Genomic DNA, 14,612 nt, shown 5'->3' with positions numbered 1-14,612 from the left:
TTATACCTTATTGATGTCTAGGACTTTGTTCATGTTCATGACTATGATGAAATTTTGAAAAATATTTCAAACTTCCCGGTCATATTACGTATCATTTTTTGAAAAAAATTAAAAAAAATTCAAAACCTTTTCTTGAATTTTTTGCCTCTAGATCTTGAAAGCCCCGTAACTTTTTTTGTGTTAGGTTTTTGGGGATTTTGAAAATGTTTAACGGGGTTCCCCTAGTTAAATTCGGATGTAACTTTTCGAGTAGATGATTTTTCATATATAAAACTTTTTAATCCGAGTTTGTATGCAAAAGTTGTGCCCATTTTACAAATTTCCAGAGAGATTTTGCAAATAAAGTCGAAATTTATATTTGTAAATTTTCCCAACAAGTAGACCACATATCACATCGCAAACTTATTTTCTTTTATTTTTTTGACATTTTTATCAATTTTTTATTTTTTAAAAACTAAAAAGGCGGTCGATGGGGGGGGTGCATTCGGTGGAAGCCGGGCAAACTAGTAATGGCGCACCGTGGGGTGGTGCGCCATTAGTAGTTAAACTAGTAATGGCGCACCACACCCACAGTGCGCCATTACTAGTTTTGAAAAAAGAATATAAAACATTTTGAAATTTTTTTGAATTTTTTTTGAAAAAAACTTTGTAATGGCGCACCAGTGGACAGTGCGCCATTACTAGTTTTTAATGTCCACTGGTGTGCCATTACTAACAATTTTTTTATTTTTTTTACTTTTTTTTCAAAACTTCTAATGGCGCACCGCACACCAGGTGCGCCATTAGTAATATATTACTAATGGCGTACCTGTATGTGGTGCGCCATTGCTATATTCTAATGGCGCACCACACACGTGGTGCGCCATTAGTGACCATTTCATCTATAGCTGTTTTCCTAGTAGTGCATCATTCTGTAATGACGTGATCTCATTCATTAAATGACAACTCTTGTCCATGGCTAGGAAACTTAACCATATTTGATTAACGAGCTAGTCAAGTAGAGGCATACTAGTGACACTCTGTTTGTCTATGTATTCACACATGTTCTAAGTTTCTGGTTAATACAATTCTAGCATGAATAATAAACATTTATCATGATATAAGAAAATATAAATAACAACTTTATTATTGCCTCTAGGGCATATTTCCTTCTTAGACATGTTCTATAATGCCACCTGTTTAGTTTTTATATCTTATATGGGAATTATGCAGTCTCGTGTCTTTTAGCCAGCCATAATATATGTGAAATGTGCAATGCCATCCTGTTTAACCAGGCATCATATATTTGAATGATATCTTGACCATCCTTTCTTCATTACATTTCCATTTGTCGACAATGTTTGTACATTAAACTACTCTTCCCATGAATCATCCATTTGGGTGGGAGATGGAAAAATCTGGAGTGAAAACAAGGCCTTCAGAGCAGAAAGTGCTACCTGTCGAAGCAGATCTATTGTTGGGCCCCGATAGCTCCTCAAAGATGGATTCAGAGACAGATGACCAGTCCTATTCCCCAACTAAGGTGTATGCTCTATCTTGGCATGGTTATGCTGCTCATATCATGCATATGGTGTCTTGCATTGCATAGTTTAGACATCATATACACAATATTCAACACCATGTTCTTATTTCAGACATCATATTGAATGCCCTCTATTTAGCATATAAATCACATATGTCAATTAAATCATGCGATCCTGATTCCTTAGATAACATGTACTCGCTCCGTCCGGAAATACTTGTCAGGGAAATGGGTAAAAATGGATGTATCTAGAACTAAAATGCATCTAGATACATCCATTTCTCCGACAAGTATTTCTGGACAGAGGGAGTATGTGAATTATGTCATGCGATCATGTTTAGTTATTCATCATATCTTTGAATTATGTTATGCTATGCTATCCAGTTTATATAGACATCATATATGTGAAATTATGTCATGCCATCCATTTTAGTTAAACAATATACATGTCAACTATTTCATGCCCTGTTTTTCCACACTATCTATTGCATCTGTCTCTCATACAATGTTTGTACATTAAACTATGTTTCCTGTTTATCAGCCATTTGAATTGGAGCAGGTGATGCCAGTATCTAGCGGCGTAAAAACACGATCTTCAAATAAAACAGTGCTACCTCTTGGTGGTGATAGCACCCCGGTTGTACATGCACGATAACCCGCCCTACCACACATAACCCCGACTCTCGCAGATTGTACCCCTACTACGATGGTCAGAGAACCAGCTTCACCCAATCTAACCCCAACCCTAGCAGATAGTAACCCAGTTCCTGTTGACACAGCACCATCTCCACCACAGAGCTCCCAAACAAGAGCAGTTAGTAAGGCAGCTCCAGTGCCCAAACGGCCAGTACTACCACGGCGAACCCCAACTCCACCAGTTAGTATGCCTATTCCTGTGGAGGAAGCACAAATAGCCAGTCGTAGTTTAGCATCTATCGCATTTCATGTTGTTAAATCCTATGTGCGTATCTTCCCATCTTGGAAATATTATACTGAAGATGAAGGAAAATGCCAGTTGGAGGTGTTTGTCCAGGAGTTATTTGTAAGTAATGTTATTCATGGCAATTACTTTGCTTTGTCCCATACATTCTACCTCCATGATGGTTATAATATAGCAATTTTTCCCATTTTTCTCTATAGAGAAGGACCGATTTGGAAACTCAGGATGAGGTAACCTGGTGCTAATACCTCTGCTATCTTCAAGAATGCTTTGTGGCAGTATTGGAATTACCTGAAGAAAATGTACTTCACTGGCAAAGAAACTCATAAAATTCCCTTACGTTCTCCTGAGACACATTTACTGGACGATGACTGGGAATGCCTTGTTCTGTACTGGTCCCGAACCAAGAATGTGGTAAGGTCTATGGGCTCATTTTTAATTACTGTATTCTTGTATCTTATTGTACTCTGTTCATGTAGAACAAGTGCTTAAACCTGAAGAACAACTGTTCTAATTTAAGATTCCATTACTATCGTACATACTGTTTTTCTCTTGTATAACTTTATTTACTCATACAAACTTATTTTTAAATTGAAGGATCCAAAACTCCAATGGCACAGCAGGTATGCTCATGCATGTTTCTTTAACAGGTTTGCTCTTATCAATAGCTCTATTGATTTCAATTTCAATTGTGTATACAACTGACTTCTCATATCATGCACATTACTAGCATCACAACAGAGCCAATGGCCTTGTTGTACAAGTAGACTCGTGGTACCCATCTGAAATCTTGTTCTGCTATGTAGTTTCCCACGCTTTGTATTCTTTCACTGTTGCTTTGTCTTGAACTGATATGATTTGAACAGTATCTCTATTTTGATTTGGCAAGACAATGCAGTGACCATAGGACAAAGATATATGTTTGTTTGATGCTTTTATTATGTACTAGTACTTGGCAATAGAAGACTTGGTAGTTTAATCTTGTCCACCTTACTAATGAACTGGTTCACCGAAATGAGTTTCATATACTAGTACATGCTAAACCTGTTATGTATCTTCTTGTTTCTTCTTTTAGAATGCTGACAGAATATTGGGGAAGAGTGTGTTATTAAGCAATGGTAAAGGAAGTAATGCAAATAAGGTTTAGGATAGTGAGATATCCTTGTTGGTCTCCAACAAAGCTGATAAAACAGCTAAGGAAGACTACCTTGAAGACAGTGAGATAACCCCAAAGTCCTGTGTTGGTTTAGTGTTCGAGTTACTGGCCACTACCGCTTGCACAAGGTATTCAAACTCACTGTCTGAATCAGTTCGGTTTCTTGAGTCTCAACCACAAGCTGAAAGACATCAATCAGCTATGCTGCGACAAGAAGCGGAAGGACCACGGAGGTCCCTGGAGCATTCAGATGCATACTTTCTGATGCAACATCAAGCGTTGGAGGATTTTAGCGCCAAACAGGACAAAGCTAATAAGGTTCCTAAGCTTATTGCCAGCATGGTGGATACCCAGGATAATGTTTCTTGAGCTCTTCTGAAGATTTTTCAGTTATGCTCTTGTTTTGTTGCCGCGTTTATTTTCACTAGTGGCCAATTTTGACTGCCATTGTATGTAATATGCTGCTTTGTTCCCTATATTTGCACTGGTGGCGAACTTTGATGCCTAGTGGATGTAATATGTGTAATAGCTGTAATAGGCTAGCCTTAGTTGCATGCTTACTTATTTCCTTATTGTCTTGTTTAGTTGTTTGCTTGTAGTCACTACCGTTCTTTTTTTGCGTTTTTCTAGTGGCCACAATAACCTATTTTTGGTAACTAGGCCACAATAATCATGGCAACACACGGACGGTTGTAACCATGGGCCTCCTGTGGGCCCTAGGATCCATGGACTTTCTACGGGCCTTATGATCCATGGGCCTTCTACGGGCCTTATGATCCATGGGCCTTCTACGAGCCGTAGGGTCCATTGGTCTTCTACGGGCCGTAGGATCCATGGGCCTTCTACAGGGCGTATAATCATTTCGCCAAACATGGGTCGTACTATTCATGGACCATAATGGGCCGTTAATAGGCCATATTTGATAACGCTATGAAAACAGCCCTATGGGTTAACGGGCCGAATGTAACCACAGGCTGAATTTGGCCCACAAACGGAACAAGCCAGTAACGGACCGTAACTAACCGGATTCTAGAAATGACCACATGAATAAATGGGCCCTTAGAAGGCCAAAAGTTTACATGGGCTGGAAACGGCCAATGGAATAATGCCCCGTTAATGTGTATAAAGCAATACACTGTTCATTATGGGCCAGTTTCTTCTCGGGCCTTTATTGGGCCCACAGTTACGATGGGCCTCATATGGGCCGAAAGACATCATGGGCCATACATGGGCCGGAAGTAACAACTGGCTGGAATCATATTGGATGGCCCAGATGAAGCTACTGGGCTTAATTCCGATAGGCCGTAACGGGTCGGGAGTTAGCGGGCCATAAATGGGCGATATACGAACAGGTCGTTAACGGGCTTTTCATGGGCCGGCCCGTTACCTTTTGACCAAGTCAAACGGGCCGACCTTTTCACAGGAATGGGCCTCTGTTGGGCCGTGCCATGTGTCGACGTATCATAGGCGCCTCATGTCGAATGAGTCGATGACATCTGTCCCAACGGTGAGCCAACACGTGTTACCTCTGCCAATGAGAATTTTACACGTGGAAAATCCCCATTGGTCTGGGCTATTAACAGGTTATCGAATCCAAAACCAGACCCGATAGCTCAACGGCGACCCGTTACGGTGGATGCCTTGTGTCGGTCACCCTTGACGAAAACACTTCTATGATGCGCGATTTATCGTCATGGAAGTGGACACTTCCGTGATGATAATTTTGGTAATGTCATGGGACACTTCTATGACAGCACAGGTATCACTATCTTGATTCTGTCATAAAATCGTCATGGATGTACATGCATGACAGAAAATGTGACCTACTGTGACAAACAAGTATTATCACGGAAGTGTATTGTAGCGACCAGACCTCAAACGGTCCAATCTCTGTGCTCTGGTGTCATCCCTGGATCAGTAATGCTGACACCACACAGTACTTGAAGTATTTATAACAGAGTAGCAATCACACACTTATTACATTGAGTATCTCAAAAGAGAACTTGTTACAATAAATAAGACTTAAGGCCATCTAATCACGATAATAGCGGAAGGCTTGGAAGATAAGTGAGTCCATCAACTCCAACGGCATCACTGAGTATAGAACCACGACCTAAAAGTCACCTCACTCATCGTCTGAAAAGTCTGCAACATGAACGTTGCAGCCCGAAACGGGTCAGCACATGGAATATGCTGGCAATGTAACACATAGAGAGCAATAAAAGAATAAGGCCATTCTATATGCATATTTGGCTGGTGGAAAGCTCTATGGTTACAGTTTTGCGTAAAGCCAATTTTTCCCTACTTCAAGGGAATAAATTTATTTAACAATCATGGTAGTCGTTAAACATTGAGAATGGTTGACAGCATTCTCAATCCCAATTAAGAATCATCATTAAGACCCAACAAAATTAATTAGAGTAACATGATGAGATTCACATGATAATCCAAGTACTAGATACTCAAGATGTCCATAACCGGGGACACGGCTAACCATGATTAGTTTATACACTCTGCAGAGGTTTGCGCACTTTTCCCCACAAGACTCGATCTCCTCCGTTAGGATTCTCACACTACATGGTGTTTGAGAAACAGATGACCAGGACATAGTCTATCAGAAGCGCTAGCACCTTACGAACGGGTAGACCATACCAACCTACATTCCCTACATCTGCTAGTCTACCACTGTAAGAGTTCGCACAACTTACTCAACTATGCTAGAGCCCACAGTAGCTTGTGGCTGCACACAGAAGTTTCCAGTATGAATAATCTCATGATCCCATTGAGCCAGGGTGGCGGTCCAAAAGAAAAACAGGCAATCCCTGGAATACCCAGGTGCCTAAATCCACCTAGATGTGTATTTAAATTGCCACCTTAGATAAACCATTAATTTAACAATCTCACATCTGTCATGGATTTCACTCACCCAATCCACGTCTACTAGCATAGCATGGCATAAAAGCAAACGTAGAAGTAACTCCCAAAGGTTTGATAATAAATAGGTAATAGGTACTACCTCATCTACTTCCCAAACCCACAATTTAATTAGATCCTAATCATGCAATGTGTGAGGGTTGATCTAACACAATAAAAACTGGGTAATAGGAGGTATGATCAAAGTGATACTTGCCTACCTGATGATCCGCAAAACCTAGCGATTCGAAGTAGCAAGCGGCACACTCCGGGTACTCTATCGCAAACAAACAAGCATACAATAAGTACTCAACTAATACACAAGTAAAACTCAAATAAGATATCTAACCAGAAAATTCAACTTAGGAACTCCGGTTGGGAAAAAGAACCAAACCGAATGAAGCAACGAAAGACAAACGGCAAAAGAAACATGCTTCGTTTACTATTCTGGATCTAGGGCAATTTTTACACAATAAAAACTGGGTAATAGGAGGTATGATCAAAGTGATACTTGCCTACCTGATGATCCGCAAAACCTAGCGATTCGAAGTAGCCAGCGGCACACTCCGGATACTCTATCGCAAACAAACAAGCATACAATAAGTACTCAACTAATACACAAGTAAAACTCAAATAAGATATCTAACCAGAAAATTCAACTTAGGAACTCCGGTTGGGAAAAAGAACCAAACCGAATGAAGCAACGAAAGACAAACGGCAAAAGAAACATGCTTCGTTTACTATTCTGGATCTAGGGCAATTTTTACAGATGCAAAAACTTGTTTGAGTTGGTTAAACGGAAAGAGGGTTTCGAGACGAAACTCCAGGCGCTTGAATTGCCTAATTCCGATAAACGAGCGAAAAGTTAAACAAAAACGAACATCGGATCAGGAATCGCGATCAGAAAAATCGTGGATTTAATCCAAGAAAAAAGAAAAATGACAAACGGATTAATGAACGAACGTTCGTTAACTGGAACTAAACGATGAACGCGTTCGTTAAAACGAACAAACGAGCGAACGCTCGCTAAATAAATAAACCGGGGAAAACCGATCTATTCAAAAAACGAAAACTAGGGTTTTCTAAAAAAACCGAAACGGCTTTTCTCAGAAAACCGGCGGCGGCTACCTCGGCTCGGGGCTCCAGCGATGCTTCGGCGGGGCTCCGGGCAGCGGCGGGTAGTGCGGGGCGGCGGGGCGACGGCTCCAGCGTTCGGCGGCGGCTCTGGCGGCGCGGGTGGCGTGGGGAGACGGCGGTGGGTGTGGGGCTCCAGGGGGGCTCGGCGGGGTTATAAAGGGGGCGGGCCGGCGAACTTGGGGAAGGGGGCGGCCTCGGGAGGCGTGTCCTCCCCGGACTCGGTGGCGGCGGCGGTCGGGACTCCGGTCCCGACCCGGGCGGGAGGCGGCGGCGGCTGCTGGGCCGGCCTGCTCGGCTGGGCCCTTGGCCCAGTCGGGCGCGGGGTCTCTTTTTTTTAAACAATAACGCTGCAACTAAAACAAATTCTAGAGAGATAAATAAAATTCTAAAAATGCCAAAACAAATTTTCACCGTCTAAATAAAATATTTAGAACAGGATGAACATTTTCTTGGCCCTAAATGCAAATTTTGAAAACGTGCAATTTTTCCTAAATTCAAATAAAATAGCAAATAAAGCCAAAATAAAATCTTATTTGATTTTTTATTAAATCCTCAATATTATTCCCTCTCTCAAAATTTTATAATAGAAATAATTGAAGATAAAATAAATAAAATCAAATGATCGTATTTTCCAAATTTGAGAAAACTCAAATATGAAAATAACGAAATCCCCAACTCTCTCCGAGGGTCCTTGAGTTGCGTGATATTTCTAGGATCAACCAAAATGCAAATAAATATGCTATGCAATGATGATCTATTGTATAACATTCCAAATTGAAAATTTGGGATGTTACAAACCTACCCCCTTAAGATGAATCTCGCCCTCGAGATTCGGGTTGGCTAGAAAATAGGTGAGGGTGGTCCTTCAACAGATCTTCCTGTCGTTCCCAGGTGGCTTCATCCTCCGTGTGGTGGCTCTGCTGAACTTTGCAAAACATGATAACCTTGCTGCGGGTTATTCGGCTGGCATACTCAAAAATCTTGACTGGTTTCTCTTCATAGGTCAAATCACTGTCCAACTGAATCGCTTCCAGCGGCACTATATCTCTCAGCGGTATATCAGCCATCTCTGCGTGGCAGTTCTTCAACTGGGAAACGTGGAACACATCGTGAACTCCTGACAATGCTTCGGGCAATTCCACTTATAAGCTACTTCTCCCATACGCTCCAAAACTTTGTATGGTCCTACAAAATGTGGCGCTAACTTTACCTTAACTCCAAAACGCTTAACTCCTCGAAGTGGAGAAACTCGAAGATAAACTCGGTCTCCGACTTCATAAACTGTCTCCTTGCGTTTTGAGTCTGCGTAGCTCTTCTGCCTGGACTGGGCTACTTTGAGCCTATCGCAAATTAATTTTACTTTCTGTTCAGACTCCTTAATCAGATCTGGTCCAAACAACTGACGGTCTCCAACTTCATCCCATGACAACGGGGTCCTGCACCTCCTTCCGTACAAGGCTTCAAAAGGGGCCATCTTCAAACTAGATTGATAACTGTTGTTATAAGAGAACTCTACGTATGGCAAATTCTCGTCCCAACTAGATCCGTAATCTAGCCCACAAGCTCTCAGCATATCCTCCAAAATCTGATTGACTCTATCGGTCTGTCCATGTGTCTGCGGATGGAAAGCTGTACTGAACTCTAGCCTGGTACCCAAAGTTTCGTGCAACTAATTCCAGAACTTTGAGGTAAACTGGGTTCCTCTATCTGATACAATGCTCCTTGTAACTCCATGCAGACATACAATCGTGGTCATATATATCTTTGCCAACTTGACACTAGTATAGGTAGTCTTCACTGGGATGAAATGAGCTACCTTTGTCATACGATCGACTACAACCCAAATCGAGTCATAGCCTGAATGAGTTCTGGTCAGTCCTGTAATAAAATCCATTCCTAGCTTATCCCACTTCCATTCGGGTATCGGCAATGGCTGTAGCAATCCTGCTGGCTTCTGATGCTCTGCCTTTACTCTCTGACATACATCACAAACTGCTACATACTCTGCAATATCCTTCTTCATTCCGGTCCACCAGAAAGTATCCTTCAAATCCAAATACATCTTGGTATTTCCTAGGTGAATCGAATATGGTGAATCATGGTCCTCTTGCCGAATCAATTTCCTGATCGTCGAATCATTAGGCACATAAACACGGTCTTCAAACCCTAAGGTATTGTGCTCATGCTCATGAAATCCTTTAGCTTTTCCTTTGCTTATTTTCTCCTTAATAGAAGCAATCTCCTTATCAGCCTTTTGAGCTTCTCTGATCTTATCCATCAAAGTAGACTGAATCTCCAATGCTGCTACATAGCCTCTCGGAACTATCTCCAAACATAGCTTACGAAGATTTTCGGCTAACTCCCTTGGTAAATCTCCTGTTATTAAGGTGTTGACATGACTTTTACGGCTCAACGCGTCAGCTACTACGTTAGCCTTTCTGGGGTGATAATGCAATCTCATATCATAATCCTTGATGAGTTCCAACCATCTCCTTTCTTTGAGATTCAACTCCTTGTGCGTGAAAATATACTTCAAGCTCTTGTGATCCGTGTACACCTCACAATGGTTTCCAATGACAAAATTTCTCCAAGTTTTCAATGCATGCACTACGGCTGCTAACTCTAAATCATGCGTAGCATAATTTAACTCATGAGGCTTAAGCTGTCATGAGGCATATGAAACAACTCTTCCTTCTTGCATAAGCATTGCTCTAAGTCCTCGACGTGAAGCGTCACAATACACCTCATAATCCTTGGTCTGATCTAGCAAAATCAACACATGTGATGTAACCAAATGTTTCTTCAACTCCTGGAAACTGGGCCTCACATTCCTCAGTCCATATGAACTTGGTATCCTTCTTCAACAACTCCGCCATAGGTTTTGCAATCTTCGAGAAATTTTCAATGAATCTCCGGTAGTATCCTGCAAGTCCAAGAAAACTCTGGATCTCTCCAACTGTTGTTGGCGCTTCCCAATTTGTCACAGTGTCAACCTTGGTGGGATCTACTGCTATACCTACTCCGGATATAATGTGTCCGAGAAATCCAACTTCCTTCAACCAAAACTCACATTTGCTAAACTTGGCATATAACTGATGTTCTCTCAGCTTACCAAGTACCAATCGCAAATGTTCCTTATGCTCCTCTTCATCCTTCGAATATACCAGGATATCATCAATGAACACTACGACGAACTTATACAAAAACTCCATAAACACTTTGTTCATCATGCTCATAAAATAGGCAGGTGTGTTAGTCAGACCAAATGACATAACGATATACTCGTACAGCCCATACCTGGTGGTAAAAGCCGTCTTAGGTATATCCTGTTCTCGAATCTTCAACTGATGGTATCCGGATCGCAGATCGATCTTGGAAAATACCTTAGCTCCTTGCAATCGATCAAACAGGTCATTGATCATCGGTAGTGGGTACTTGTTCTTGATGGTTACTTCATTCAATCCTCGATAATCAACAAACATCCTTAACGATCCATCCTTCTTTTCCACTAGAAGTGCCGACGATCCCCAAGGTGAAGAACTTGGGTAGATATATGCTTTATCCAGTAACTCCTTAATCTGCTTCTTAATCTCTTCCAAATCCTTTCCGGCATTCTATATGGTCTCTTAGATATTGGCCCTGTGGCTGGCAAAAACTCAATCAAAAACTCAATATCTCTATCCAGTGGCATGCCTAGCAACTCCACTGGAAATACATCAGGGAAATCCTTCACTACTGGTACTTCCTCCTGCACAACCCCTGTTAGGCAATTTACTTGAGTCCTTTTCAGCACATGCCGGGATACATACTTGATCCTTCTCCCTTCTGGGGTGGTAAGCAAAATTGACTTACTAGCACATTCAATGTTCCCTTCATACTTCGATAACCAATCCATGCCTAATATCACATCCAATCCTTGAGATTCCAATACTATTAGGTCTGAGGGAAATACGTAGTTACCAATCCTTAATGGTAACCGATCACACCATAGACTAGCCATATACTCTGCTCCCGGCAAGGTTACTAACATGGGTGACCTAAGGGCTTGGGTTGGCAGTTTATACTTATCCACAAATCCCCTTGATATGTATGAATGTGATGCACCAGTATCAAAAAGAACGAGTGCAATAATTGACTTAACCAAAAACTTACCTATTACTGCATCGGGCTGGGCTTCAAGCTCCTCCACATTTACGTGGTTCACCTGTCCCCTGTTGAAAGGGTTCAGCTTCTTCCCAGAGCTTCCATTGCCATTTCCATTCTGGGCTTCAGGACATTCATTGGCATAATGTCCGGTCTTCTGGCACTTAAAGCAAGTGACTTGGCTCAGGTCTCTCTTGGCTGGGGTTGATGGGTTGGTGCGGTTCTGGCCGTTGGTTCCTCCATTCCCATTACCATTCTTGGTGCCATTGTGATTGTGCGAGCTACCTCCTCCATGGGTATGCTGAAAATGTCCTCCCGGTCTAGGGGTAAAACGTGGCTTCTGCTGAGCTCCTGAATTGTACTTCCCTTGTCCATACTTCCTTTTGCGGTTCTCAATTTGCTGCTGCTTCCCTTCAATCATGAGAGCACGGTCTACCAACTCCTGGTAGTTGTTGAAGGCTGCTACCATCAACTGCATGCTCAACTCATCATTCAGTCCTTCCATAAACTTCTCCTGCTTAGCTGCATCCGTAGCAACGTCATCTGGGGCATAACGTGCTAGCTTACTGAAGTCCTCCACATACTGGCCAACTGTCCGTCCTCCTTGGCGCAAGTTGCGAAACTCTCGCTTCTTCATGGCCATTGCTCCTGCTGACACATGGGCAGTACGGAAAGCCTTCTGAAATAGGTCCCATGTGACAATGTCGACAGGGAAAGTGGCTGTGAAATTCTCCCACCATGATGCCGTGGGTCCTTCAAGATGATGTGCGGCAAACTTCACCTTTTCCGCATCTATGCATCCTGCCGTGGTCAACTCCCTTGTTGTCTTGCGGAGCCAATCATCCGCTACTATCGGCTCGGTGCTACTGGAAAACACCGGCGGATTCAGCCTAAGAAAACGGGCTAAGTGATCAACAGGTGGTGGTGGTGGGTTGTTCTTGTTGTTCCCCTGATTCTGATTCTGGACTAGCAACTACATCAATGTGTTCTGCTGCTGGATCAACTGGGTGAGCTCCAGTGGAAAGGTATATCTAGGGTCACGTCTCGGAGGCATCTGAGGGTTTAGAAAAGATGAGATTTAAGAATAGAGAGGGGTCTAGAGGGAAAACACTACCCATATGCACATGAGGCAAAAGCAAACAATTCACTTCATTCAATCAAACAAGGGCATACAATCGATCTAGCTATCGCAAAAGTGCTCGGACTACTATATTTACATGGTGGACTACTACTACTGATAGGGTGGTCTACTAGAAATATTCTTCGGTTGCAGACTCCATGATATCTGCTCCAGCTTCATCAACATAGTCATCATCACTATCATCTGGATCCGAGTCGGTGTCGTTGATGATGATGTAGTCTTCCGGGCGAATCTCCTTGGGTTCTTCGTCTTCTCCTACTGGTGTAGGGCCTCCCATAAATATTCCAATCTTCTTGATCAGATCGTCATTCTTCTCCACTAGTACTTCGATTTCCTCTTCATAATCTTCACGTGTAGCCTTGAGTTCTTCCTCCAGTTCCTTGATTCTTGTCTTCGCCTTCTTTAGATCTATCATGTCGGCGCACATCTGGTTCTCCTGACGTCGAATGTGCTGGTTTAATTCCTGGATAAAAGCTGCAATTGATCTATCCTTCTTGGTGCTGATAATCTCCCAGTGCTCATCTCGGCGCCCACAAATCTGGTAGATAGTATCCTTGAGATCATTGTAGTAAACTTCTCCAATGCATCCCATGGCGATGTGAGCTTCCATGCTCTTTCCTAGACTCCATGTTGGTGCATCAAATGAAAACTCTATGTGCTTAGTGACTGGCATGAACGTCCTTCCTGGAACTTGAAATTGAATCATCCAACGCTCTTCTTCAGGTAATGTGGCGTTGTAGGTTCCGGTGAAGCTTGGTACTCCTATGTTCAGATATCTAGTGACTTCTTCAAGTGACGACCAAAAGGGGTATCTTCATCCGGTTGCGCGAACTTGTTCCTTGCATCCGCCATCCTAAAAGAGTAGAAAAGATGAGAGGTCAGAAAAAGAAGAGAGTAGTGATCTAGGGCTTTAGCTTAGTGGTCATGTCCTACAGTCAGCGTGTGCTCTGAGACCATCTTGTAGCGACCAGACCTCAAATGGTCCAATCTCTGTGCTCCGGTGTCATCCCTAGATCAGTAGTGCTAACACCACACAGTACTTCAAGGATTTATAACAGAGTAGCAATCACACACTTACTACATCGATTATCTCAAAAGAGAACTTATTACAATAAATATGGCTTAAGGCCATCTAATCACGATAACAACGGAAGGCTTGGAAGATAAGTGAGTCCATCAACTCCAACGGCATCACTGAGTATAGAACCACGACCTAAAAGGCACCTTACTCATTGTCTGAAAAGTCTGCAACATGAACGTTGCAGCCCGAAATGGGTCAGCACATGGAATATGTTGGCAATGTAACACATAGAGAGCAATAAAAGAATAAGGCTATTCTATATGCATATTTGGATGGTGGAAAGCTCTATGGTTACAGTTTTGCGTAAAGCCAATTTTTCCCTACTGCAAAGGAATAAATTTATTTAACTATCATGGTAGTCGTTAAACATTGAGAATGGTTGACAGCATTCTCAATCCCAATTAAGCATCATCATTAAGACCCAACAAAATTAATTAGAGTAACATGATGAGATTCAAATGATAATCCAAGTACTAGATACTCAAAATGTCCATAACCGGGGACACGGCTAACCATGATTAGTGTATACACTCTGCAGAGGTTTCCGCACTTTTCCCCACAAGACTCGATCTCCTCCGT

This window comes from Triticum urartu, chromosome 7A (assembly GCF_056163025.1).
Source record: "Triticum urartu cultivar PI428250 chromosome 7A, HENAU_Tu73, whole genome shotgun sequence".
NCBI classification, from domain to species: domain Eukaryota; kingdom Viridiplantae; phylum Streptophyta; class Magnoliopsida; order Poales; family Poaceae; genus Triticum; species Triticum urartu.
This window is presented reverse-complemented; position numbering follows the sequence as displayed.